The sequence below is a fragment of the Schistocerca gregaria genome, chromosome 8 (assembly GCF_023897955.1).
Source record: "Schistocerca gregaria isolate iqSchGreg1 chromosome 8, iqSchGreg1.2, whole genome shotgun sequence".
Taxonomy (NCBI): domain Eukaryota; kingdom Metazoa; phylum Arthropoda; class Insecta; order Orthoptera; family Acrididae; genus Schistocerca; species Schistocerca gregaria.
The window spans coordinates 200,176,416-200,203,698 of NC_064927.1; the positions used below are offsets into that span (position 1 = coordinate 200,176,416).

General features: G+C 43.0%; 2 protein-coding genes and 1 non-coding gene across 3 annotated transcripts in view; 2 read left to right on the plus strand and 1 right to left on the minus strand.

Annotated features, from left to right (window-relative positions):
• Positions 1–27,283, plus strand: part of LOC126284308 (arylsulfatase B-like) — a 197,602-nt gene that overhangs the window by 31,934 nt on the left and 138,385 nt on the right. The window lies entirely within an intron of this gene.
• The window catches only part of LOC126285108 (uncharacterized), a 112,120-nt gene that overhangs the window by 27,515 nt on the left and 57,322 nt on the right, over positions 1–27,283 (plus strand). The window lies entirely within an intron of this gene.
• Positions 948–1,022, minus strand: Trnas-cga (transfer RNA serine (anticodon CGA)). The gene has a single exon. It is a non-coding gene; the product is annotated as a tRNA-Ser (tRNA).

Consider the following 27,283-nt stretch of genomic DNA (forward strand, 5'->3'; position numbering starts at 1 on the left):
TCACTCTGCAGCGGAGTGTGCGCTGATATGAAACTTCCTGGCAGATTAAAACTGTGTGCCCGACCGAGATTCGAACTCGGGACCTTTGCTTTTCGCGGGCAAGTGCTCTACCAACTGAGCTACCGAAGCACGACTCACGGCCGGTACTCACAGCTTTACATCTGCCAGTATCCGTCTCCTACCTTCACAGAAGCTCTTCTGCGAAACATGCAGAACTAGCACTCCTGGAAGAAAGGATACTGTGGAGACATGGCTTAGCCACAGCCTGGGGGATGTTTCCAGAATGAGATTTTCACTCTGCAGCGGAGTGTGCGCTGATATGAAACTTCCTGGCAGATTAAAACTGTGTGCCCGACCGAGACTCGAACTCGGGACCTTTGCCTTTCGCAGGCAAGTGCTCTACCAACTGAGCTACCGAAGCACGACTCACGCCCGGTACTCACAGCTTTACTTCTGCCAGTATCCTTCTCCTACCTTCCAAACTTTACAGAAGCTCTTCTGCGAAACATGCAGAACTAGCACTCCTGAAAGAAAGGATACTGTGGAGACATGGCTTAGCCACAGCCTGGGGGATGTTTCCAGAATGAGATTTTCACTCTGCAGCGGAGTGTGCGCTGATATGAAACTTCCTGGCAGATTAAAACTGTGTGCCCGACCGAGACTCGAACTCGGGACCTTTGCCTTACGCAGGCAAGTGCTCTACCAACTGAGCTACCGAAGCACGACTCACGCCCGGTACTCACAGCTTTACTTCTGCCAGTATCCTTCTCCTACCTTCCAAACTTTACAGAAGCTCTTCTGTGAAACATGCAGAACTAGCACTCCTGAAAGAAAGGATACTGTGGAGACATGGCTTAGCCACAGCCTGGGGGATGTTTCCAGAATGAGATTTTCACTCTGCAGCGGAGTGTGCGCTGATATGAAACTTCCTGGCAGATTAAAACTGTGTGCCCGACCGAGATTCGAACTCGGGACCTTTGCCTTTCGCGGGCAAGTGCTCTACCAACTGAGCTACCGAAGCACGACTCACGGCCGGTACTCACAGCTTTACATCTGCCAGTATCCGTCTCCTACCTTCACAGAAGCTCTTCTGCGAAACATGCAGAACTAGCACTCCTGGAAGAAAGGATACTGTGGAGACATGGCTTAGCCACAGCCTGGGGGATGTTTCCAGAATGAGATTTTCACTCTGCAGCGGAGTGTGCGCTGATATGAAACTTCCTGGCAGATTAAAACTGTGTGCCCGACCGAGACTCGAACACAGTATCCTTTCTTTCAGGAGTGCTAGTTCTGCATGTTTCGCAGAAGAGCTTCTGTAAAGTTTGGAAGGTAGGAGACGGATACTGGCAGATGTAAAGCTGTGAGTACCGGGCGTGAGACGTGCTTCGGTAGCTCAGTTGGTAGAGCACTTGCCCGCGAAAGGCAAAGGTCCCGAGTTCGAGTCTCGGTCGGGCACACAGTTTTAATCTGCCAGGAAGTTTCATATCAGCGCACACTCCGCTGCAGAGTGAAATTCTCATTCTGGAAACATCCCCCAGGCTGTGGCTAAGCCATGTCTCCACAGTATCCTTTCTTTCATTAGTGCTAGTTCTGCATGATTCGCAGAAGAGCTTCTGTAAAATTTGGAAGGTAGGAGACGGATACGGCAGAAGTAAAGCTGTGAGTACCGGGCGTGAGTCGTGCTTCGGTAGCTCAGTTGGTAGAGCACTTGCCCGCGAAAGGCAAAGGTCCCGAGTTCGAGTCTCGGTCGGGCACACAGTTTTAATCTGCCAGGAAGTTTCATATCAGCGCACACTCCGCTGCAGAGTGAAAATCTCATTCTGGAAACATCCCCCAGGCTGTGGCTAAGCCATGTCTCCACAGTATCCTTTCTTTCAGGAGTGCTAGTTCTGCATGTTTCGCAGAAGAGCTTCTGTAAAGTTTGGAAGGTAGGAGACGGATACTGGCAGAAGTAAAGCTGTGAGTACCGGGCGTGAGACGTGATTCGGTAGCTCAGTTGGTAGAGCACTTGCCCGCGAAAAGCAAAGGTCCCGAGTTCGAATCTCGGTCGGGCACACAGTTTTAATCTGCCAGGAAGTTTCATATCAGCGCACACTCCGCTGCAGAGTGAAAATCTCATTCTGGAAACATCCCCCAGGCTGTGGCTAAGCCATGTCTCCACAGCATCCTTTCTTTCAGGAGTGCTACTTCTGCATGTTTCGCAGAAGAGCTTCTGTAAAGTTTGGAAGGTAGGAGACGGATACTGGCAGAAGTAAAGCTGTGAGTACCGGGCGTGAGTCGTGCTTCGGTAGCTCAGTTGGTAGAGCACTTGCCCGCGAAAGGCAAAGGTCCCGAGTTCGAGTCTCGGTCGGGCACACAGTTTTAATCTGCCAGGAAGTTTCATATCAGCGCACACTCCGCTGCAGAGTGAAAATCTCATTCTGGAAACATCCCCTAGGCTGTGGCTAAGCCATGTCTCCACAGTATCCTTTCTTTCAGGAGTGCTAGTTCTGCTTGTTTCGCAGAAGAGCTTCTGTAAAGTTTGGAACGTAGGAGAAGGATACTGGCGGAAGTAAAGCTGTGAGTACCGGGCGTGAGTCGTGCTTCGGTAGCTCAGTTGGTAGAGCACTTGCCTGCGAAAGGCAAAGGTCCCGAGTTCGAGTCTCGGTCGGGCACACAGTTTTAATCTGCCAGGAAGTTTCATATCTGCGCACACTCCGCTGCAGAGTGAAAATCTCATTCTGGAAACATCCCCTAGGCTGTGTCTAAGCCATGTCTCCACAGTATCCTTTCTTTCAGGAGTGCTAGTTCTGTATGTTTCGCAGAAGAGCTTCTGTAAAGTTTGGAAGGTAGGAGAAGGATACTGGCAGAAGTAAAGCTGTGAGTACCGGGCGTGAGTCGTGCTTCGGTAGCTCAGTTGGTAGAGCACTGGCCCGCGAAAGGCAAAGGTCCCGAGTTCGAGTATCGGTCGGGCACACAGTTTTAATCTGCCAGGAAGTTTCATATCTGCGCACACTCCGCTGCAGAGTGAAAATCTCATTCTGGTATCGTAGAGATGCTGGATGTAGTCCTGTGGAGCGACTTGCCATGCCATTTCCACCTGGCGCCTCAGTTGGACCAGCGTTCGTGCTGGACGTGCAGACCGCCGGAGACGACGCTTCATCCAGTCCCAAACATGCTCAATGGGGGACAGATCCGGATATCTTGCTGGCCAGGGTAGTTGACTTACACCTTCTAGAGCACGTTGGGTGGCACAGGATACATGCGGACGTGCATTGTACTGTTGGAACAGCAAGTTCCCTTGCCGGTCTAGGAATGGTAGAACGATGGGTTCGATGACGGTTTGGATGTACCGTGCACTATTCAGTGTCCCCTCGACGATCACCAGAGGTGTACGGCCAGTGTAGAAGATCGCTCCCCACACCATGATGCCGGGTGTTGGCCCTGTGTGCCTCGGTCGTATGCAGTCCTGATTGTGGCGCCAAAAACGCATACGACCATCATTGGCACCAAGGCAGAAGCGACTTCCATCGCTGAAGACGACACGTCTCCATTCGTCCCTCCATTCACGCCTGTCGCGACACCACTGGAGGCGGGCTGCACGATGTTGGGGCGTGAGCGGAAGACGGCCTAACGGTGTGCGGGACCGTAGCCCAGCTGCATGGAGACGGTTGCGAATGGTCCTCGCCGATACCCCAGGAGCAACAGTGTCCCTAATTTGCTGGGAAGTGGCGGTGCGGTCCCCTACGGCACTGTGTAGGATCCTACGGTCTTGGCGTGCATCCGTGCGTCGCTGCGGTCCGGTCCCAGGTCGACGGGCACGTGCACCTTCCGCCGACCACTGGCGACAACATCGATGAGCAATTCGGCGGTACGTCCACCCGGCCTCCCGCATGCCCACTATACGCCCTCGCTCAAAGTCCGCCAACTGCACATACGGTTCACGTCCACGCTGTCGCGGCATGTTACCAGTGTTAAAGACTGCGATGGAGCTCCGTATGCCACGGCAAACTGGCTGACACTGACGGCGGCGGTGCACAAATGCTGCGCAGCGAGCGCCATTCGACGGCCAACGCCGCGGTTCCTGGTGTGTCCGCTGTGCCGTGCGTGTGATCATTGCTTGTACCGCCCTCTCGCAGTGTCCGGAGCAAGTATGGTGGGTCTGACACACCGGTGTCAATGTGTTCTTTTTTCCATTTTCAGGAATATATATATATATATATATATATATATATATATATATATATATATATATATATATATATATATATATATATATTAACGTATCAAAGGACTCTTCAAGTGAATAGGATCACCACTGAATAGGGATAGGAACAGAAAGATGGTATACTATTAGCTGAAAATTATTTTAGTATTTCTTATATGAGGAGCAAGAAGAAAATCCTTTTGTAAGTTTACAGTTCAGTCGTTCACTATTGACAATATTATGGTTTACGTGACTCTGCTAAAGTCGCAAAAAAGTTGCTGGGGTATTTTTGTCTGAACTGTTAACCTTTGCTCATTTGAAGAAGCAACATCAGTTATGAGTAACGGCTATGCTTCCTTTACTAAAACAGTCCATAAATGTCACAAAATCACCTTACAACAGCTATTGAGCTAATCTTAAAACAAAGTGTTTTATCAAAGAAGCAATAGGAAAATAGAGAGATCAACACCTTATGGAAAACATCGGTCTTTCGGTTTACAGTAACATAAAAGAAGAAATTCCACTTTTATTTTATACTAGTGAATTCTCTTTCCACCAGCTGTCAAAGGCTCTGAAGAAATTATGGTAGTGGATTGAAGAAATAAAATAAAAACCATAGATTCTGCTATATCGTTGTATATAAAAAGTTGCGCGCAAAAATCCACCTTGCGTAGTGCGGCTTTATCAAAATCAAACCCCCGAAATGACCTAGTCAGGGTTTTTAAGTACACATCATTCTCCATTTCACAAACTTACTACCATTTAAAAAACATTGTGTGTATGTGCTAACAGACAGTTTCTGAGATCAGCAACAATCGCTTTAACCAGCAAGTAAAAACGGAACAACAATTTAGATTCCAATAACAGTTTTAAAAAGACACAGGGCCTTTAATCAAATTATAAGTCCTTATAGACACGTTCATAAACTGGAAACCTTTAATGTCAAATCATGAGCAAGTGTCACGATCATTTAAACCACAGACTGTATATAATCTAACAGAGAACACAGCTTAAGAAAATAGTAACAGGCGCAATTATGTTACATACAATTTTCTGTCACTTTCTGACAAGAACGTTACAAACCTGCACCAATGGGCTGACTCAACAAACCTTTTCATGGGCACATTTTTCTGACCTTATTTCAGGTGACATGACTTACTATGAACCACCTACGCCATACCATCGAAAAATAAAATTTCTTAGGCACCAGTTTTTTTGAAAATTTATGTGGCGTGATGACTCTCATGGACCGTGAGATGATACCATCAAATATTTTAGGAATTTCTTTACCATTAAAACTGACACTTCGAAACAATGAAATATATACATGATTTCTAGATTATCCTTTATCCAGAAAATATTGACGAAAATTTAATTACTGGATGTTATCAAATAGTTTGAAATATGGATCTATCCACAAAACGACATTGCACATTGGAACATATTATTCTTGTTCTTTTTTCTACAAAAATGTGTATGAATTCATAAGGGACCAAATTGCTGAGGTCATCGATCACTAGACGTACACTCTACTTAAACGAACTTAAACTAGCTTACGCTAAGAACAACACACACACACACACATGCCCGAGGGAGGACTCGGTCTTCCGGAGGGAGGGGCTGTGCAATCCGTGACATATCGCCTCAAACCGCGCTTCCAATCCGCGCTGCTCTTTTTTCTTCTTTCTTGTACTGCTGTTACGACAACGGCTACACTTCATAATTTTCTTTAGCAGGTGTTCACCCACATTTGAAATCCTATTTTCCTATGTTTACCAGAAATACCTCTGTTGCCTTCTTAAAAAAAAAAAATAGATTACAGGTGGACACGAAAGTCGTTTCCGTGATGAGAATGCGGACAGTAATTCTCTTGCAACCTGTAAACGTAATGTTAGCTGCTTTCCATTTCATGTGACTCCTGCGTTCATTGTAAACGGATTCGCAATGACTAGGAAATAAAAAAAATCTGTGGCACCATTTTAGAGATCGCTGTCCTGCTACATACCGTGCTCGCTTCTGATCCATGCCGCCTATTACATTGTTGTACAAACGTACGGCACTCTCACAACCTTTTCTACACATGGCACCATCTGTTCGTTTCCTCGAAACAAATGTTAGTTACATCCTTCGCCGTTGTTGCTGTAGAGAGAATTGTTACTGTTCTTGTGTCTTGCCACTTAATCGGAACGAGTGAATCTGTGCCTACTGGAAGTTTGTCTTTTTTCTCCTTCATTTCCGGAAGACCTTCTCTGTTGACTCTGAAGTACCTACAGAATAAATTCCAGTATCCAAAAGTGTTTTCATTAGAGCGTGCGCAGTTAAATAGTTGTCACATGCAACAATAGATTTACTATATTTCAAGGGTGAACACAATTCAAGTACAACCCTTTCACCAAAAGGAATATTGGCATTATTGTCTTCCCCTTCTCACCAATAGATCTGGAAAATCCGTATGAAGCCTGTCTTATTATCAACCAGGCACTTCATAGACTGAAACATTGTCTACTACTGAGGGCACTTGTTGAAGAGTAGCACAAGGCTGTGTGTCGATTTTCACTATATTATTTTCCTAATATTTTGAAAAATCGTCTGATTCAATGTCGAAAAATGACTCATGAGGAAGTGGAAAGAGATACTCCGGCATATCTTCCTCTCTGGTAAAGTAATTCTGTAATGAGAAATATCTAAGGTATGTGAATATTGCTAATAACGTCTCCGTAAATACGCATTTTGTCTACACTAAATGTGTGAAACGGCTAGATGTATGGCCAGCTCGGAGCATGGGAGCAATTATTCCCACATGTTTACAACATATTTTTGATGTATTACATTGGATTAGAAATTCATGCTTTAAAATCAAGAAATTTGCACAACAAATGAAATAAGTACGATGGAGTGCTTACAAACGCCACTGTATGTAGATAAACAAACAAAACCACGAAATAACATCAGAACGACTTCTTCCTATCATCACATTGGACACAACACACATATAATACTCCATCAATTGTTGCCACTGAGACTGCTAGCACTGGCGGGAATGTTCAACTTTTCTCTTTCTAATGTACAGATGGCAGCACGAGCAGGGCGTGGGAATGTCGAGTTCCTTCGACCCTGTAGGAGATAAAAGTATGTGAGTAGGTATCTTCCCGTTTCCCATGAAAGGGCTACAATGAAGAATTTACGACGCAACGGTTTGAATTTTAAAAGTAAAAAATATAACATGTAATGTCAGAGTCATTTGAAGATTGTTTTTAGTTCCTTATTTTGTCAAGTTATCGCCCTGTTGGGTTCTATTTATTTTTTCGTGTTAACAGTCCGCCTCTATTTCCAGCGAGAAAAATTCCGGTACCGTAACTAAGCTTAGAATTAAACGAGTGAAAAAATCAATTTCATATGTGGCATTGTGGCATTTCTTTCCCTCTGATTTTTCCTTTTTAATTTTTACTTTTTCTTAAATAAAATGTTCTGTACTAAGGAACTGTGCACTGTGCCAGACTGGTCACAGTTAACAACACACGACCAAAATGTTCGGCAGAGATAAATCTCCTTAAGCACGAGGTTTAATCTACGCAATGCAGATTATATGCTTTAACTCTTACAAGGCTGACTGGTAACAAGAAAAAATTAACAGAACCCAATAGGGCGATAGCTTGACAAAATGAGGAGCTAAAAACAATCTTCAAATGGCTCTGAGCACTATGGGACTTAACTAATGAGGTCATCCGTCCCCTAGAACTTAGAACTACTTAAACCTAACCAACCTAAGGACATCACACACACTCATGACCGAGGCAGGATTGGAACCTGCGACCGTAGCGGTCGCGTGGTTCCAGACTGGTGGATCACAAATCGGGGGTTGTAACGGAACTGGCTTTAACGGCGCTAGTGCTTGGTTTGGCCACAGTTTACTGTACTTTGTAGGCGCTTTACCTAGAGGCAAACAGATTGTTTTAGCCGGCCGGATTGGCGCTACAGTCTGGGGCCGGGTGACCGCTACGGTCGTAGGTTCGAACCCTGCCTCGCGCATGGCTGTGTGTGATGTCTCTAGGTTAGTTAGGTTAAGTAGTTTTAAGTTTTAGGGGACTGATGACCTCAGAAGTTAAGTCCCATAGTGCTCAGAACCATTTGAACCATTTTTGTGTTCCACCGTTAGACACAGCGGGACCCATCCTGCACATACTTCTGAATATCCAAGAGTTAGTTGCATCAACACTTTCTTTGTTGATTGACAGATGCAGCGCCAATTGCCGAGTCGTAATGCGTCTGTCCTCGCGAATGTCAACATCAGCTCCTTGCAACATGTCAAGTGTGACAGCCGTGGATGGTCTCCCCGACCACTACAAATCGTGGTGCTTCGCCTAGCAGTCTTCTGGTTACCTCACCCTCCATGCCTAGCGACTAACTGTAATTTTGTCGACAGCGCAGATGCTCCATAGACTTTGCACAAGAGTTTGTAACTATTCTCCACAGTTTCTTTCTCTGCAGTCATAAATTCAGTGACGGCACGTTGCTTGTAACGTACATCACCTACAGATGCCATTTTGAAACTGTCGGAAGTGACGGAAACTTGGCGCGCTCACGCATGAGACTTCAAGTAATACATACGCAACGTTTCGAATTCGTAGCGTTGTTTTTGGCTGAGAAAAAAATGCAGCGCATTACTTTCTGGGCAACACTAGTGCATAGGCACTGGAAAACAGACATATGGGGTGGTGTGACTTCCACGACCGGAACAATCACGCTCACCCGTAAAAGTTCGAGCTACTCTTTCAGAGAAGAAATGCGCTTTTCGGAGCCAAAATCATATGAACAAACAAGTAAGGGGCTTAACGTCAGGGCCACGACTCAGGTATCAAATGCAGCTAGATTACCACACTGCGAATTAATCAGTTCCGGAAGTGAGCTCTAAACTAAGAAAGCCGTGGTACCCACACAAACTTCCCAATGGCCAAAGTCGGTGTGCCTCGCCACAAATTCGATCCACTTGACGCCCTCGGAACCTGGAGAGGAAGACGTCGCCGCCAAAGCACGAGCGGTCCCATCTGACTACTGTCAGTGGCAACGCCCCGCTTCCACGATGCCTTCCACGGCCTCTAGATGGACGCGGACTCTGTACTGCGGCTGTAAACCAATGTGCACGAAGCGGGCAATTTGTAAAACGAAAGGGAGCCGACACAGCTCACTGCATGTTAACTATGCCACATAGTGCTCTCCTCTTTGCGTGCTGTCATTTGCCAAAATCTCTTATCGATATCTCTGATGGTTTAGGATACATAAGGCATGTTATGAATACTTCATTATCGTGTGACTGAGCGCGGAATTGAACGTGCCACATAAACTCCGTTTCCTCGAAATTTGAGACATATAGGGGTTTCCTACACAATCTAAAGAAAAATTCAATGTCTTAACTAAATTTCATTGCCACGCGCGATTAGTCTCAGGCACTGCAGTCATGGACTGTGCGGCTGGTTCTGGCGGAGGTTCGAATCCTCCCTCTGCCACGGGTGTGTGTGTTTGTCCTTAGGATAATGTAGGTTATGTAGTGTGTAAGCTTAGGGACTGATGACCTTAGCGGTTAAGTCCCTTAAGATTTCGCAACAATATATGGTGTAATATGCCCAAAAGACAACATCACAGCGATCCATATTTTTCATTGCAAACTTTTTCGAATTCGCGCACCGTTTTAACTGCAAATATCACAAGTACGACAATTAGCGAGATGATGGGCACTTTCCCATGGAGCTTGGAAACGTACTCTCGAACTGTTAGTCAACGTAATGCCTCTTATAAATCCATTAAGTAATGCCATAATACTATTTGACCTGATTTTGGAGGCTGCCTCTTCCTCCACATCGTGAAAGTTAGGTAGCAAGGTATTTTTTTTTTATTAATGGCCCGACAAGGAAAAAGACAGCTCTCGTCATGACTGGAAACAGGTTACCCATTGGATAAATTTTCTTACACTTGCCTGCATTCACAGCGAGCAGACTAGAGCGAGGGTGAAGTCTGTGTATTTACCTATCTGCTTCGTTCTTTAATGAGCTGTCTCAAATTTCTGTGTAATTATATGACTTGAAACCTGGTTGATGCCACTCTCAAAAGATCTTAACTATGGCAAATTTGAGTATAATCACGATTTATTTCAAAAACATTACGAGGTGCATTCAAGTTCTAAGGCCTCCTATTTTTTTCTCCGGACTGGAAAGAGATAGAAAAATGCGCATCGTTTTAAAATGAGGCCGCGTTCATTGTCAATACGTCCCAGACATGGCAGCACCGTACGGCAGATGAGTGGCGAGAATGAGAATTGTTTTAAATACTTAAAATGGCGACGTTTTCCTTACTTGAACAGCGTGCAATCATTCGTTTTCTAAATTTGCGTGGTGTGAAACTAATTGATATTCATCGACAGTTGGAGGCATGTGGTGATGAAGTTATGGATGTGTCGAAAGTGCGTTCGTGGGTGCGACAGTTTAATGAAGGCAGAACATCGTGTGACAACAAACCAAAACAAACTCGGGCTCGCACAAGCCGGTCTGACTACATGATCGAGAAAGTGAAGAGAATTGTTTTGGGGGATCGCCGAATGACTGTTGAACAGATCGCCTCCAAAGTTGCAATTTCTGTGGGTTCTGTGCACACAATCCTGCATGACGACCTGAAAATGCGAAAAGTGTCATACAGGTGGCTGCCACGAATGCTGGCGGACGACCTCATGGCTGCCCGTGTGGCATTGCCAAGCAATGTTGACGCGCAACGACAGCATGAATGAGACTTTCTTTTCGTCGGTTGTGACAATGGATGAGACGTGGATGCCATTTTTCAATCCAGAAACAAAGCGCCAGTCAGCTCAATGGAAGCACACAGATTCACCGCCACCAAAATAAATTCGGGTAACCGCCAGTGCTGAAAAAATGGTGTCCATGTTCTGGGACAGCGAGGGCGTAGTCCTTACCCATTGCGTTCCAAAGGGCACTACGGTAACAGGTGCATCCCACGAAAATGTTTTGAAGAACAAATTCCTTCCTGCACTGCAACAAAAACGTCCGGGAAGGGCTGCGCGTGTGCTGTTTCACCAAGACAAAGCACCCGCACATCGAGCTATCGTTACGCAACAGTTTCTTCATGATAACAACTTTGAAGTGATTCCTCATGCTCCCTACTCAGCTGACCTGGCTCCTAGTGACTTTTGGCTTTTTCCAACAATGAAAGACACTCTCCGTGGCCGCACATTCACCAGCCGTGCTGCTATTGCCTCAGCGATTTTCCAGTGGTCACGGCAGACTCCTAAAGAAGCCTTCGCCGCTGCCATGGAATCATGGCGTCAGCGTTGTGAAAAATGTGTACGTTTGCTGGGCGACTACATCGAGAAGTAACTCCAGTTTCATCGATTTCGGGTGAGTAGTTAATTAGAAAAAAAATTGGAGGCCTTAGAACTTGAATGCACCTCGTACTTGTGTTCAGTTCATTTCCTGTATATGCAGAATTAATGGTTCATTACTTTAGGTCTATTGTCAGTTAGTCTCTTAATCCTTAATTAATGGTGTCACACTATAAAGGAATGAAGAGAAATACATAATACCTGAAATGTATTCGTAATTGTGAATATGGATAAGCATCATCTGTATAATGGTATGACGACTTTGAAATTTGTGCCAGACCAGAACTCGAATCATTAATTTCCTGCTTATCGCAAGCGCTCGCTTTACCATTTGTCTATCCGAGCACGACTCACGACCAATCTGTCGTCAGCCATATGTCAACAACCTGTACTGACACACCTATGTACAATCCCGCACAACTATGGCGTTTTACTTGAAAGTCGCTTGCCCAGTGTCGGCGGATAAGTGCGTGTTATTCCCAATTTCGACGCAACATCACGCATGCATGTCCGTAGGAACATTGCATCATAATTCGAAATAACATAGGCACTACAACATCGTGGAAAACATTACCAGATGAAAGAAATTTTTCCGGATTCTACACACGAGCATGCAAACCGCACGATAATCTAAGCTACTACAATTATAAAATCATTGTGCAGCTGTTGACCTAGTTGAACGTAGCAGAATAACGCTTAATAAATTGCTTTAGCGCTGAACAAAGTATTTAAAATGTAAATGCCGTTTGGCTAGGGCCCCCCGTTGGAAAGACCTTTTGCCTGGCGCAAGTCTTTCGAGTTGACGCCACTTCGGCGAGTTGAGTGTCGATGTGGATGAAATGATGACGAAAGGGACAACACAACACTCAGTCCCTGAGCGGAGAAAATCTCCAACGCAGCCGGAAATCGAACCCTGGCCGGTAGGTATGACATTCCGTCGCTGTGACGACTCAGCTAACAGTGGGGACAATAAAGTATTTAGGACAGAAATACTCAGTTATTTCAATATAACGGAATGAAACTTTGATTATCCTATGGTTTGTAGTACTCTCTGTACTCTCTAATGGCATCTGATTGGTTATGTGAACTCTCTCGGGATCGCGACCAGTTACCATAAATTATCGTGGAGTGATAATTACTCTTACATTCAACAAGAAATATTATTATTCTGAATCGCTGGAACTACCGGAAACGTTACAAGCGTCTGGTGCATATAAGGCTTCTGAGTACGACTAATACAAATGATCAGTTGCTACCTGTGGATTTTACACACGGCATCAGTTACATAATCACATAGATTTATTTTCTTTACTATGTTCTCGTAGCCAAAGCGCAGAGCACACGTAAGTGCGTATGTGAGGGGCTCCCACGTGCAGCTCCACTCTTCACACAGAAATTACACATGATAGGCATTATAATACCATGTAAATACACTGACTGGGCTGCAATTGCCTTTAAACAATACTTAAACTTGTACTAATGAACACACATGAGAATATGAGCCCACTCAAACCCACTAACGGATTTGGCGCTAAGTGCGCTTCTATGTTTTGAACTGCAAAGAAAATGGGACCAAATACTGAAAATTATCCTACATTAAGTTTAGCTTGAGTTCTCAGCTATTTCTGCTACTCGGTTATGTCTTATTCAACGCAGGAATTGAAACATCCCCTTAGAAAAATTTATTAATGACTGTGATGATAAACCAACCTCTTACATTATTTGATTTTCAATCAGCTGAGCAGAACTGAATATACTAAGACATTTCGCTCTTTACCTATTCTGATCAACACTAAACTGACACACAGTATTTTTAGCGCAAAGTAATCTGACTTTCACAAATCCCTACAAAAGAATGGCCGTGACTAACAATAACCTATACCTTTCATGAATCACTTACCTCACAAAAATCTTCGTTACTCGAACTACTGCAATACAGCGAGCGCCAATACAGCCAGCTAAATAAAAGACTCCAACTATTGAAGGCACTAACTACTGATAGGCAAAGTCAGCAAATGAAAGATTTTGATAGAGAACAAACAATGAACTTACCTTAACAGTGTTCAAAAGCCATATATACATCAGTTCATGATATCTTGTATTACAAGTTTACTCTTTCTGGCGGACACACGTCCAGATCGTACGCTCTTAATATTCTGCCATCTCTCTCCCCACATCCACCACTGCTGGCGGCTCACCTCCAACTGCGCAACACTACGCGCTTATAACAGCCAACTGCCCAACACTACAATAGAAAATTCCAACAATGCAACCCAGCCACAGACTGCACACAGCACAGTCATTGATTTTCATACAGAGCGCTACATGACGTTACCAATATAAAAACCTAAACAGCCTACTTACAGAATGTACTGTTTACTGTCAGCACGAGGCACAAACCGTTACGCCAGTAACAAACACAAAAAATAGTCTCCGAAAATCTCAAATTCACTGATGTAAACCAAAGAGGTTTCTTTTCCACAAGCAAGTAAAACCTTTCTAGCGCAGAACGGTGAAAGAAACTTGAGAATTTTCATTTCTTAAGGCCCCTGTCCGTTTTTGCGTCAATTGCACCTTCTACTATCATAGAAAGATAGGTATGTAACTTTATCATTCAACGATTACAAACTGCACAAGAGATCGCACCATTTCACTTGAGCTATGCACTGAAACACCTTCAGTTACTATCTATTGACATACGCTGCTACCAAGCTGATAGGCGGTGCTCCATTTCAAGAACCTAACTCCCTATATTACCACTAGTTAATTAGACCAAAAGCGCCAAAATAATCGTGCGATCATATATTTCCCCATCGACGCTGACTACAAAGCACCTATTGCTCCCAAGATTAACGATTCTGTCACTCATTTACTGGACACTTTTCTTGCAATTGGGGCTTCGAGCACGGAGATTTCTTCCTTCTCAGCAAGCCTGGAACACACTGCCACAATGACATATCCCGCACACAGCGTTCTCTCCCCATACAAGAAGGCTGCTATCGGCTGAGCCGTCTGACTCCCTCCCTAGCTACCGATACGAGCTACCCTGCTGCTACTGCTAGCACAAACACACCATCATTCATACTTTCACTTGGTAGGAAGAGCAAAAGGGAAAAGGAAGTGTGACCATTCAAGTAAAACAATACTCTCTGCTTTTCCACATCCTCATGGCTCTGAAGTGTGGGTCTTTACGTGTAGCTATTGTAAGAGGTCCATGACTAAGAAATTTATTGCTAGCACACTCGAGCAGATGGAATTTCGAAGGATTGCTCGCGTGCTGCCTGCGATATGTGAGCTATAAGAGAATCTCAGACCAGAGAGCAGTGTTGGCTGCAGTAAGAGCACTGTTAGTAGTAGCAGTAGCTAGCAGGCTAGCAGTTTGGTGTATGGAGTTGCGAGGCCGATAGTGGGAAGCGATGGCGGTGCCTAAGCGATGTAGTATAAGGTAAAAATAGCCGAGCGCGTATGTAGTTTATTACAACAAAATTTGTACTATTGTTATATCAAGTCCCTTGTAAATGTTTTAACCAATCTTTTAATAATAATCTGTTTTATAAAATTAACTTTTTTGACAATCATTTATTTGAATTTAAAAAATTTACTAATTTCTACAATCCATGGTCATCCCGATTATCGAGAAGAAAAATCAGTTGTTTCTTTTTATACATGACAAATCTAGCGGCCAGTATTGCGTTGGGCTATGCCACAAAAAATCTTATATGAGCAGATACGTAAGCGTTATCCGGCGAGTTCATTGAGGTAAGCAGCTTCCTTGTTTTAATTCTTTTCTAATTCTGAAAGACTGTGACGAAATTTTATTCCCCATATTGGTTCCACATTCTGCAGTCTTGCAAGGGTTAACTATATTAAAGTGCAAATGTTATTACTGCAAGATTTTTTTCTTTCCAGAATCCACTTTACTCTTCAATGTCCAACAACATCCCCTCTATCCCTTTATTTAGGACCATTTGTGCAATGTACCAGTGGTGTTTGTAACACTGATTCCACGATAATTTCCACATACCTTCTTATTCCCTTTCTTATAAAATGGAGTTAGACATGCGAAATTCCATTCCTTGGCCCTTCTTTTCCCTCTGACATGCAAGCTTTAAACAAGTTGCGCAAACATTCCCATTACACATCCCACACACTTCAGTAATTCCATTGGTATGTTTCCTTGTCCAGCAGATTTTCCACCTCTTTCACAGATTTCCAACTTCTTCTGCAGTTATTGGGTCTACATATCCAGCAGTAACTCATTCTCGGAATTCTGTTCTTATATCCCTTTCTCTCTTTCGTTAGGAGTGTCTTGAAATGATTTTCCCATTTTATGATGCTAAGAACTGTCAAATTTGTCCCTTCTTTCACATCTCGAACTCTTCACTGTTTTCCAAGGTTCTGCTACCTTAATACCTCCCATACTTCTATCTGACTTCTCACATAATTTTTCCCAAATCTCATTTTTTCTGTTAACAATATTTTTTTTAACCTTCCTGTTTATTTGCACATACTTTTTCCTATTTTTGAGGCCTTTCGTCCTGAGCCAATTTTTCTATTTTCTCTTCTTCATTTTCATATTTTGACTATGTTCTTCGTCCACCACTCTAAGCTTTGCTTTCTTTCTTTGCTTTGTTGACTTAATGGCTCATGAGGCCATCTTTTAATTTGTTGACATTTCCCTTCAGTACTATTTCGTTCATCAAAACTTTGAAGACTGCTAACTAGTATCATTTCTTAAAAAAATTTTGCACTTTCGTCTTTGACACTATTTACGTTATGATTAACGTAATTCAGAATTTTAATGGGAACACTATCTTCCTTGATACCGTTTTCCTCCAACGTGGAATGAAAAATTGTGGGTAATCAATGATTCTTCTCATACATCAAATTCATGTGTATGTATGTATTCATTCATGTGGGAATAAACCATTCAGATTTTCGAATCCAATGCAATGGATGTATTTACTAGTCTTTCGCCATTTTCATTTACGAAATACTCTGCACATTTTCCTACTATTTCATCATCATCCTCTGAACCAATTCGACCATTCAAGTCTCCGTAAGGACTACCATTTTTTTTCTTAATTAGATCCTTGACAATTTCACGAAAGTTTCTATTACGTGTTGATATACTGCAGTCATTATTATACTTAGCTCGCTCATCATCTTCTGGAACGAGACACACAAATGTGTACTCATATTAATTAATGCAGTTTTCCGGTCAGAAAGAACACATATAGTGACTGTGCATTTGAAATTCACACTCATACCACAGAAGCTATTCGAATCCTGGATTTTAGTCTATGAGGCAAGTTCACAGAAATGACTGTTTCTGAATCCATACCAAATGGAAAATGGAACCTTTAGCAGTTACTTTTATATCATTCGTAATTCTTCTTTACGGAGAAGAAAGTAAAAATGGTAAGAAAGGTCCCATTACCTGATTAGACTAAACGCACAGTGCTGTTGGTCATTATCTGCAATTTATAGGAACACAAACATTTTATTCACCAAAAAGTGCCTTCTTGGTAGTCCCTTGCAAGATGAGATTACCGTGGGAGAACTGCTTGCACTGGTCCTTCAGGTGCTCTGCTATCTCCGTTACCTTGCAAACGCTTCTGCGTAATCGATAGACAGTACGTGCGATCACTCGTATCACGAATATAATCGGCATAAACAAGTCACTTCCTTTATGAATCTCACCTGCAGGAACACCAGAAAAAACACTCATCATCCATTAAAAGTCATACGACATGACAACAGAAACTGACAGAAACGTTGGGTATTGCCAGCCTCACCGCTGCAGTGACACTAGAAAAGAATCACATACTCCACAAGTAGAACAGGGGCGCAGTACGTGAAAGAGCCACCACATCACCATTAATTTACGTGATTGTTTGTGTAAAACCGTGAAACAAGTGTATTCCAACATCATCAAGCTGCCAGCTGCCATGCTCACTGGGTAGAGAAGTTGAGGAATGTTGTTGGCGGTCAGATATTGCCTACCTTCCTAGGCTCTGATCTAGAGAGTGGGGGACGGAAGAGAGTCTTTGGGTTTGATACCCCCAATCCCACAATATTTTACTAAAATACTAAAATGTTTTGTCAGCATTGCTTCTGTGACTGTATTACTTTAGTAATGCAATTGTAGTCACAATGTGCCACTTTGCAATGTAGCTTTGTACTCTTAACAGAATCAGTAGTAACCTTAATTCGAAAAATGATGTAGACAGTACAAACACCTAAAGATGATCCCCAAAGACTCGAAACACACCGCCTGTTTTTTTTTTTAAATTAGGAAAAGAGTATATATTTTTACATAAGTCTTCAAAGTTTTCAACAACTTCAATATTGAGAGGGAAGAAAGAGTCTCAAAACTGGAAAGAAACTTTAACATGTTTCATGTTTCGTTTGACACAAGATACTTTTCAACTGTGTTCCTGAGGGTTAGCGCATATGGATAGTTTGCGACCTGCCTTGTTGTGGGAACAACAAGGGAAAAGCGCCCATTCCTATGGTTCAAATGGCTCTGAGAACTATGGGACTGGTCATCAGTCCCCTAGAACTTACAACTACCTAAATCTAACTAACCTAAGATCATAACACACATCCATGCCCCGAGGCAGGATTCGAACCTGCGACCGTAGCAATCGCGCGGTTCCGGTCTGAGCGCCTAGAACCGCTCGGCCACCGGTGCTGGCGCCCATTCATAGGCTGAATTACAGAATTCCTTCCATTTACATGCTGGATTAGCCATAGTCTGCAGATTTGAATAGTGAGAGTGATGAATGCACACTTAGATTTTATATCATATTGAATATGAATCGGTCAAAGTAGATTTAAACAGGAGTATCATCTGGCACATCACGCAGATATAGAATTTTTCAAGAGAAACTATGATACCGTTCATTTTAGCATAGCTCTATCCATTCTCGAGTTATGTAGAATTCTGCACAAAACGAGTAAAAGGCCGATGATAACGGATGAAGACTACTGGGTGTATTCCAGGTTTTGTTTTGCATGTTGAGAGGTTCTTGTTATCCTTTTCTCCCATTCCTCCTGCAAATTAAACAACACATGTACCACAATGCGACATCAACAATCTGCTTTCTGAGGTGTGAGTGGTTTCTGATCTTAGGCACACATACATATCTCTTCCCAAGTCCCCGCAGATAGCAATATAATAGATTTAATTCGAAGAGTGTGGCAGCCTCTACATCCTATAGTACTCCGAGGAAACGGGATATACAGGTGTGCTCGGAGAACTAGCATGTAATGAGATAGGGCTCCATTGTTCTGGGAAAAAGAATGGAAATGTCCCTTCTTCAGAGATCAGCAATGGCAGAACATATTCGTTTAACAACTGCAGATAATGGGCTCCTCTTAGTGTACTTTGAATGAAGTAGTTCTCAACAATGCGGACCCCCATATGCCACGTCAAGCCATTACTTTGTATGTGCCAATTACCTTTGATGGATTCATCCAAGAAGGTTGACATTTGACTAACATCTTTGATTCCATTCACATAGAAATTAGCTTGACACGTAACACTACGTCAACTGGGAAGCAATGTTTTTGGTTCGTCTTGCATGTCACCAGTTCCGTAGACTAGTCAGTGAGCTACATCGTCGGTGAGTTACTCTAACGTTGAATTCTGTATGTGCACCATTTATGTGCGGCCAAAATCCTTTTCTTTATTTGCGGCTGGCCGCAGTATTCTAAGAGATGGGGTGAGTACTACTCTCTGGGCTCCTAGAGCACGTCTATGATGCAGCCGCCCTGCTCTCTGGTGGCACATCGTACCTCACTGCTCGCTACTCGCCGGGTCGCCAGGAATAATTACCCTGCAGCAGTCCACATATCGAGCAGAGTGATGGCAGCATAAAATGCGGCACCGTTGGAATCACCTTTAAGCAACCAATCACAGATCAAGTTTCAGGTAGCAGTGCGAAACAAAGACTAGTTTGATATCCTCGAAGATCGTTGTGAGCAGTGGAGAGAGCAGCGATGGTGTGGGTTAAATATACCAAACTATAACCTGCACCACAGCTATTCGCCCCACTGCTACGCTACACTAGTATCAATAAAGCTCAACCGTTGGTGCTGCGTAAGGAACCCATCCACACATCCATACAAACTCCAGCGAAAACACATGCAAACATACAGCTCCGGCAAGACAGAATTACTCGACACATATAGGTTTCCACAGGATAGAGTAGTATTGAGAACTGCATCAACCCAATCTTCGGGCTACAACAGCAACATTAAATGAAACGATTTAACACGCTCAGTTGTAGGTAAAGCAGGAAACAGACGTCGGTTCACTGGCAGAGTGCTAGGGAAGTGCAATGAACCCGCAAACGAGACTGCTTACGACTCTCTCGTGCCACCAATTCAGGAATATGGCTCAGGTGTGTGGGACGCATACGAGTACTAAACATATTGGTTCAAATGGCTCTGAGCACTATGGGACTTAACTGCTGTGGTCATCAGTCCCCTAGAACGTAGAACTACTTAAACCTAACTAACCTAAGGACATCACACACATCCATGCCCGAGGCAAGATTCGAACCTGCAACCGTAGCGGTCGTGTGGTTCCAGAATGTAACGCCTAGAACTACTCGGCCACCCCGGACGGCACTAAACGTATTCAAAGAAGTGTAGCACGAATAATCAGAGGTTTTTTTGATACATTGGAGAATGTCCCACAGAAGCTGAAAGAACTATCTTGGAAGACACTTGAAGATGTAGGAAGATTATCTCATAAACGTGTACTTAACAAATTATAGAACCAGATCTAAGTGAGGAACTTAGGAATATACTACAACCTCTATGTATCGCTGTCATAGGGATCACGAACAGAAGATTGGTCTCACTGCAGAGAGCACAAAGGGAATCTTACCTCCTGCCCTCCATACACGAATGGAACATGAGAAAGCTCCAATAACTGGTACAACATGAAGTACATTCTCTCACACTCCTCAGAGCGATTTGCAGATGTGGATGAAGTTTTCAACATAAATCAGATTTATACGTCGCGGTTCGGGATCCGTATAAATTTAGTAACAGCAGCTATTGAATTTCTTGATGAATAAACTTACATAGTTTTCAAAAGTTGCGGTTTGAAGCATGGTCAGTTATTAAGAGCACATTAGGAAGCAAACATATTAAATGATACATGTCAGTCTGCGCGAATAATTGTGATTTCAAATTGAAATTAATTCTTCTTGTAAGATGTTTGAAACGTTGCTTTCTTAGCCTGTGCTGTGCGTTGAGATTAGATAATGTTGGACAGCACTTCACGTTATAAAGTCTCTTTACACTTGGCATCCTGAAAATCGTTTGCTATCGTTGCTGATGACTATCTTAAGTCATATCGGACACCGCGTGTACTACTACATCTGCGTTACAGAGACCTCTTTACGATAAGAGCCGACTTGAAATTAACGCGTGGGAATCTATGACATTTCGAAACATTTCTTCATCACAATAAGAATATAGCGAATCTCCCAATTAATCTCAAGTTCTCTGCTAAGAGAATCTCTTATTAGCGTCTTCTAACTTTGAACGCAGTATTTCAATACAAAAGACAGTGTTACTGAATATTAGTTTCTAGTACATGCATCATTCAGGCAGGAGATTGATCAATAACATTTTGAACCAAATGAAAAATAATCTAGATATATTACAACGTTTTTAGCTCGCGTTATTTTCATTAAATATGTAAGTAGGCTGTTTGGGTTCTGATATTGGTAACGCCACCGCCGCGTATCGCTCTGTATGAAAATCACTGGCTGTGCTGCGTGCAGTCTGTGGCTAGTTTGCATTGTTATTGGCTATATATAGGGACCATTCGCAACCGTCTACATGAAGCTGGGCTACGGTCCTGCACACCGTTAGGCCGTCTTCCGCTCACGCCACAACATCGTGCAGCCCGCCTCCAGTGGTGTCGCGACAGGCGTGAATGGAGGGACGAATGGAGACGTGTCGTCTTCAGCGATGGAAGTCGCTTCTGCCTTGGTGCCAATGATGGTCGTATGCGTGTTTGGCGCCGTGCAGGTGAGCGCTACAATCAGGACTGCATACGACCGAGGCACACAGGGCCAACACCCGGCATCATGGTGTGGGGAGCGATCTCCTACACTGGCCGTACACCTCTGGTGATCGTCGAGGGGACACTGAATAGTGCACGGTACATCCAAACCGTCATCGAACCCATCGTTCTACCATTCCTAGACCGGCAAGGGAACTTGCTTTTCCAACAGGACAATGCACGTTCGCATGTATCCCGAGCCACCCAACGTGCTCTAAAAGGTGTAAGTCAACTACCCTGGTCAGCAAGATCTCCGGATCTGTCCCCCATTGAGCATGTTTGGGACTGGATGAAGCGTCGTCTCACGCGGTCTGCACGTCCAGCACGAACGCTGGTCCAACTGAGGCGCCAGGTGGAAATGGCATGGCAAGCCGTTCCACAGGACTACATCCAGCATCTCTACGATCGTCTCCATGGGAGAATAGCAGCCTGCATTGCTGCGAAAGGTGGATATACACTGTACTAGTGCCGACATTGTGCATGCTCTGTTGCCTGTGCCTATGTGCCTGTGGTTCTGTCAGTGTGATCATGTGATGTATCTGACCCCAGGAATGTGTCAATAAAGTTTCCCCTTCCTGGGACAATGAATTCACGGTGTTCTTATTCCAATTTCCAGGAGTGTACATTGTATGTTCTCTATCAAAATCTTTCTTTTGCTAACTGTGCCTATCAGTAGTTAGTGCCTTCAGTAGTTTGAATCTTTTATTTAGCTGGAAGTAGTGGCGCTCGCTGTATTGCAGTAGTTCGAGTAATGATGATTTTTGTGAGGTAAGTGATTTGTGAAACGTATAGGTTAATTTAGTCAGGGCCATTCACTTGTAGGGATTATTAAAAGTCAGATTGCGTTGCGCTAAAAAGATTGTGTGTCAGTTTAGTGTTGATCAGAATAAGTAAAGAGAGTAACGTCTGAGTACGTTCAGTTTTGCTCAGCTGTTCGAAAATCAAATAATGTAAGAGGTTTATCTGCGCAGTAATTCAATAATTTTTCTAAGGGGACGTTTCAAACATTAATATTGATGCATTTTTAAACAGAACATGAATCTTAAGACGTTTTGAATGACAAGTTCTTCAAATGTAGAATGAATTTTTCGCCTTGTAGTGGTGCCTATGTTGATATGATATTTCCTGGCAGATTAGACGAATGCAGAATCGGGATTCGAATGCGGGACCTCTGTATTTCCTGAAAAAGTGCCCTACCAACTGAGGAACCCAAACACGATTCACGTTCGCTCCCCACAGCTCTCTTTTTTTTTAATGTGTGTGAAATCTTATGGGACTTAACAGCTAAGCTAAGCTTACAAGCTTACACACTACTTAACCTAAATTATCGAATCTTCTCCGGGATCAGCCTCACAGTCCATGACTGCAGCACCTTAGACCGCTAGGCTAATCCTGCGCGGCCCCCACAGCTCTGCTTCCGCCTGTACGTCATCTTCTACTTTCCAAACTTCAAAGAAGTTCTCTCATGAATCTTGCAGGACTAATGCTCCTGAAAGAAAGGCTACTGCGCAGGCGTGCCTCAGTCACAGCCTGGGGAATGAAATCTGCAGCAAACTGCGTAACGGTTCACTTCTGTCACTATGAACGATTCTGTTCAGTCACCGTTGGTCCCATTTTTGTAAGATGGCAACGATGTCGGAGATTTAATGTTTTACAGGATTCCTGATATTCAGAGTACACCCGTTAAATAATCGTATGGGAAAATCTCCACTTTATCCCTACGTGGGAGATGCTGTATTACTTAAATCTTGAAAAGCTGCCATTTTAGCAATAGTGACCGACCTAAGAACTTCACTAGACATTTGTTGTCTTGCATAGACGTTGACGACCACAGTGCCATATTCTGAATGTTTACATGTTTCTGTATATGAATGCGCATGCTTATACCAGTTTCTTTGGCACTTCCGTGTAGATGAGTTAAAGCTTTAAGTACTCATTAAGTTTTGTAGTTTAGTATCACAACACAAGGGAAAATTGCAGAATATTTCGTGTAAATTTCCTGGTTATGTTATAATTTTTAGCATAGTTACCAGTTATAGTATGGGACACACAACAGGTTAGGATGGGTAGTAAGAACAGACATTCGCGTGAAATTATTGTTAGTGCTTTATCCGAAAATTGCCTGTAGCAGTTAATCAGAGAACCGACTCGCGAAGATAACATATGAGACCTGCTTGTGACAAACAGACCAAAACTTTTCGACTCAGTTGGCTTAGAACAGAGATTCTGTGGCCTTGAAGCGGTTACAGCATCACTGAATAGTAAATAGGAATACAAAGGAGCTGTATCTGTTTAGCAATAGTGGCAATAAACAGAGTTCAGATTGCCTTAGAAATTAGGACGAAAATTTCATCGCCAGCCTTAACAGCGTTAAGTATCAATAGATAAGTTTCAAAAGCAATATACAATAGGGTTTAAACAGATATGTGCCAGGCATAGTTGTGAAATCCACCGTGATTCGACAGTCATGTTAGAAAGCTGCTACAAAAGCAGAGAGAGCTTCACTGCAAATTTCAATGTACCAAAAGCTACAATAAATAAAAACTAAACGGAACCATATCAGCATAAGGAGAGTAATACGTGTAGCGTCCAACGAATTCGAAACTAAAATTCTGTCTACCGACTTGACAGAAAATCCTAAGTAGTTTTGGTCTTATGCAAAGGCAATAAACAGACCGAAGCCATCTTTCCCGACATACTCTGACCATTATGGCATGGAGACACAGTTAGATCAGACTGCAGTGTCTCGGTTAAATCGTTGGGCGAACAAGAAAATCGCTTAAATCGAAATAAATGACCATGGGACAGAAAACAAACTGAAATCGTTCAACAGAAGGAAGGCCAGTGGATCTAACTGGATGACAATACAATCTTACACAGAGTATGCGAAAGAATTGCCGCCTCTTCTCTCAGCATTGAACCGTAGATCTCTAGTGGAGTTACATGTTCCTGATAACTAGAAAGAAGCACATGACAGTCCCGTTAACAAGAAGGGTCGTCGAAGAGAAGCACAGAATCAGAGGCCTATATCTATGGTGTAGGTCAGTTTGAATTTTGGAACATATTTTATGCACGCTTATTACAACATTTCTGGAGGCTGGGGATCATGTGAGTGGTAGAGAAACCTCCGTTTTGGGCCATTTTGTTAGTGGATGTTGCCTACCTCAGGGTCAGGTATGAACTCAGATGCAAATCTGTGTGTTTACCTGCCCCTGATGTAGGCAACACACACTAGCAAAATGGCTCAAAACGGAGGTTGCTCTACTACTCATGTGAAACCCTGCTCACTCTTTTCATCCACGAAACCCAGAAAGCTGTAGGTTCAGGCGTTCAGGTAGATGGCATGTTCCCTGACTTTCAGAAAGCATTCGATGTGGTTCAGCACATCCGTCTAATGAACAAAATACGATCATAACGAATCTTAGAGCAACTCAGTGCAACTGTGTGACTGGACTGTAGAGATTTTGGGAGACCAAAGACAGATGTCATCCTGAACAAAGAGGAGTCTTCAGATGTAGAACTTCGAGCGTGCCCTAGAGGAGTGTTTTAGCATCATTAGTTTTCCATATATATATATATATATATATATATATATATATATATATATATATATATATATATATATATATATAGAGGGTCTATACAAGGGCGATGCACTTGAGGACAATATTATGGAAATGGAAGAGGATGTAGATGAAATGGGAGATACGATATTGCGTGAGGAGTTTGACAGAGCACTGAAAGACCTGAGTCGAAACAAAGCCCCCGGAGTATACAACATTCCATTGGAACTACTGACGGCCTTGGGAGAGCCAGTCCTGACTAAACTCTACCATCTGGTGAGCAAGATGTACGAAACAGGCGAAATACCCTCAGACTTCAAGAAGAATATAATAATTCCAATCCCAAAGAAAGCAGGTGTTGACAGATGTGAAAATTACCGAACAATCAGTTTAATAAGCCACAGCTGCAAAACACTAACATGAATTCTTTACAGACGAATGGAAAAACTAGTAGAAGCCGACATCGGGGAAGATCAGTTTGGATTCTGTAGAAACACTGGAACACGTGAGTCAATACTGACACTACGACTTATCTTAGAAGAAAGATTAAGGAAAGGTAAACCTACGTTTCTAGCATTTGTAGACTTAGAGAAAGCTTTTGACAATGTTAACTGGAATACTCTCTTTCAAATTCTAAAGGTGGTAGGAGTAAAATAGAGGGAGCGAAAGGCTATTTACAATTTGTACAGAAACCAGATGGCAGTTATAATAGTCGAGGAACATGAAAAGGGAAGCAATGATTGGGAAGGGCGTAAGACGGGGTTGTAGCCTCCCCCCGATGTTATTCAATCTGTATATTGAGCAAGCAGTAAAGGAAACAAAAGAAAAATTCGTACTAGGTATTAAAACCCATGGAGAAGAAATAAAAACTCTGAGGTTTGCCGATGACATTGTAATTCTGTCAGAGACAGCAAAGAACTTGGAAGAGCAGATGAATGTAATGGACAATGTCTTGAAAGGAAGATATAAGATGAACATCAACAAACCAAAACGAGGATAATGGAATGTAGTCGAATTGAGTCGGTTGATGCTGAGGGAATTAGATTAGGAAATGAGACACTTAAAGTAGTAAAGGAGTTTTGCTATTTGGGGAGCAAAATAACTGATGATGGTCGAAGTAGAGAGGATATAAAATGTAGACTGGCAATGGCAAGGAAAGCGTTTCTGAAGAAGAGATATTTTTTAACATTGAGTGTAGATTTAAGTGTCAGGAAGTCGTTTCTGAAAGTATTTGTATGGAGTGTAGCTGTGTATGGAAGTGAAACATGGACGATAAATAGTTTGGATGAGAAGAGAATAGAAGATTTCAAAATGTGGTGCTACAGAAGAATGCTGAAGATTAGATGGGTAGATCACATAACTAATGAGGAAGTATTGAATAGGATTGGGGAGAAGAGAAGTTTGTGGCACAACTTGACCAGAAGAAGGGATCGGTTGGTAGGACATGTTCTGAGGCATCAAGGGATCAGCAATTTGGTATTGGAGGGCAGCGTGGAGGGTAAAAATCGTAGAGGGAGACCAAGAGATGAATACACTAAGCACATTCAGAAGGATGTAGGTTGCAGTAGGTACTGGAAGATGAAGAAGCTTGCACAGGATAGAGTAGCATGGAGAGCTGCATCAAACTAGTCTCAGGACTGAAGACCGTAACAACATTATATATATATATATATATATATATATATATATATATATATATATATATATATATATATATATATACTACCTAGTAGATAACGTAATAAGTTCCATAACGCTTTACGTGAATGATGATGTTGTATACCGAAAAGTCACGACGCTAGAAAACTGCGTTCGAAATGCAGAGGGTCGACTCTTGGTGCAGGGAATGGCAACTGACCCTCATCGTAAACAAATGTAACGTATTGCGGATACGTAGGCAGGAAGATAGTTTAACGTATGATTACACAATGCCAAAACAATCACTGGAAGCAGTTGCTTCAGTAACATGTCAAGCAGTATGCATCTGGAACGATCCGAAATGCAACGACCACTTAAAATTAATCGAGATTAAGACAGATGCCAAACTTAGATTCATT